A 3128-nucleotide genomic window follows, 5' to 3' on the forward strand; every position below is an offset into this window, starting at 1 on the left:
AGCCTACACCAAATTATTACTGTGGTGAACTGACCAATGGCAGCTTACTGATGGATGCACACCTACCCAACTGTTCATTGGCGCTGGTGCCGTTTTTGGTGACTTTTTGCTCTTGAATCCATCTGCTGGCCTTAATATATGTGTTCTTTGTGCAAAGTGAAAGTGAAAAACGTGTTGATTTCACACAGACTGGCATCTTCCAGCAGCGCGCTTAAGCTGAAGTGCATTGGTTTCTCATTGTGAATTGTGAAAATTATCTGTCAAATGAAAGTGAACGAGTATTTTTACCGATTCTTTCACAGTCGGAGTGAAATTTGGGTTAGCTGCATGTTAAAACTTGTAACTGATGTGGAGCTGAAATGACTCATGACTCAAAATCATCCAAACTCCGTTTATACCGAGGGTTTGCAGTCCAATGAACCGATTAAAGTTAATTAAAAAGCTCATGATACCACAATTTAAAATTCTGTTAATGCATTGTTTCACTTCTTCATTACAGCAAATTTCTAAATAACTTTGGCAGTGTTGGGTAAGTTACTCTAAAAAGCAATGAATTACTAGCTACTAATCTTCAACAGTGTAATTACATTACTGTGCTAATTACTCTCTTAAAGTATTGCATTAGGCTACTTGTTACTAATTATTTTCTAAATCCCATATCAACCTCGACAATACAAGGATAGACATGAAATTAAGAGTACTCCTTTACGTTTTCAAAGGAAAAGTAATTAAATAGCAGTAAATAATTACTTAATGCATTACACCCAACACTGGCTGTTACATTGCAATGCAGCACATGCTTTTAGTCCAGGCTGTAACCAAATGTGTTTATGTTGCCAGGTTTTATAAACAACTTTGAAATTTTTGGTTGGATTTTAGGTCATATATTATAAGACAGTATATTGGTAGTAATTAAGTATGATTGCTTCGTGCTATTTTACAGTATAGAGATGTTTTTTACAGTATGATGATGTTTCTCTCAAATCTAAAGCTTTGGTTTGACTATTCATAATTCTATTTTAGATAGTCACTATTGAATTATGATGAGTTGCAATCCTAATTAGAATAAAACCATTTTGACTAGTTGGTCTCTCTATTGTAAAAATCAGGGTATTATGGAATACAGTATACAATTCATTGACACACGGCACAGAATGACAAAGGCAATTCATATGCTGGTTTGGGGTCCATCCCTAGCCTTACAAAAGCTGTTTTATTATGGTGGATAGATGACTGGATAGGAGCGATCCATCGCTATGACCGACTAAAGGAGAAGAATGAGGAAGTGATTATGTGTAGGCACGTAATAGACAGGCACATCATTAAGATCATGAAGTGGCAGCTTTTATATTGGGATCTTGAGAAAGAAAAGGACATGAAGGTATTGGTTTCATCTTTTGCGAGTTGCACTGTTGAGTTTTGTGGGCATTGTTGTTTAAATCACAACCTTGTAACATGACCTGCATGTAACAAGGTTTGAAATGTTCCACAACACAGAAAAACTCACTTTGAAATGATTAAACACTACATGTTACAGAAAATAGGATTTTTGTAGTTTATTTTTGTGACATATTTCAGCCACTGGGTCTAAACCTCATTGCAATGTGTCCTTTGCATTGTGCCATGGCAAGCTGAATTATTGAATTTGAATGCTGGGACTTATTTATGCAGAAGAGTTTTACCATTTAAATTGGCATTTTAACACATCTCCATTAAAGAAAACTCTGCACCAAAATGCATGTACAGTCCACATGTTCAAACTGAAGCTTTTCCTAAGCTCAGAAGACTTGAGCATGAACAGTGTTTCTCTCAGATGTTTTTCTCCTAAAACTCCTAGAAAGTTCTGAGAGAAAAGGAGTCAAATCTGAGAATGCAGTGAGAAATGAGATTATTTAACAACTGTAACACAAGTGTACCAGTGTTTCATTGCTGCATAACCTTATAGATTTGTTTGTTTAGCATGCATAGTTTCTCTTGCAAACCCCATTTTGCAGTCAAATATAGGTCATGTTTTCCTCTGTTAAATCACTGTGTAAAATACACTGTTTATGCTCAACAATGTCAAATAAGCAGTTTATGTGCAGAGGGCACATAATATGTTCTCTGAGTCAAATTGAAAAAAACCCTGCTTTCTACAATTATCTAACTCAGTTTTGGATTAATTGGACGGCTACAAGATGTCCGGTCAGAACATTAGGTCTCACACCAGGAATGATATTTGTCTTGGAAGGAAAGTTAAGATCTCTTGTAAAACATTAGAGAAGACAAATGTGAGAACATTAGAGTCTGTAAAAATCTGAGAACATTGTGATGTTGTTGAGATCTTTCCTGAAACTTTAGAGGAGACAAATGTGTGCATTATAGGGTATTTTTTCTCAAGAGAAAAATGTGAGAAGCAGGAGATTCCATTGGATGTTCAGGTAACCAAATTTCTGTCAAGGAGAAACACTAGAGATATTAAAGAGATCTCAGCTGGCATGCACTCTTTTACTGGTGCTAAAAATCTCTTGGTGTTAATGTTCTTCAGTGCACAAAGCATAACAACAATTCATGTCATCAGAAGCATCCATGCAAAGACAAAAAGACTCAAGAACAGCTTTTTCCCACGGGCCTTCAAGCTTCTCAAACGATCTTCCTGGAGTGACTCATTCTCAGCAGACTTGCCAGAATTTTCCACACTTGTCTATTTTAATGCATATGTTTCTTGTCTGTGCACACTGACACTTATTGAATATAATCCATTTTATGCTTTTTTTATACTATGAAAACCAACTAGCTTTCTACCTTGAAATAATGTAAATATTTATTGCCTGGGTAAAATGTGAAGTAGCCTACTGTAAATGCTTTGATCAGGCCAAGTCCTGTGACATGATTGTGCACCAAAGCTCCTGGACAGTTTATATTTCATCTGTACTCCTTTTAAATGGAAGTTCCAACAAATCAAAGAGTCTCAAAACCATTTAAAAAGGATATTGAAAAAGACTATATTTTATATATTGAACACTTGAACAACACTAACACATTCACACATAACATGCTCATATATCATATAGACAACACAATACTTGCAAATGCACATTTTAACCTCTCTCTCTCTCTCTCTCTCTCTCTCTCTCTCTCTCACACAC

This window comes from Sinocyclocheilus grahami, unplaced genomic scaffold (genome assembly GCF_001515645.1).
Source record: "Sinocyclocheilus grahami isolate Dianchi unplaced genomic scaffold, SAMN03320097.WGS_v1.1 scaffold390.1, whole genome shotgun sequence".
NCBI classification, from domain to species: domain Eukaryota; kingdom Metazoa; phylum Chordata; class Actinopteri; order Cypriniformes; family Cyprinidae; genus Sinocyclocheilus; species Sinocyclocheilus grahami.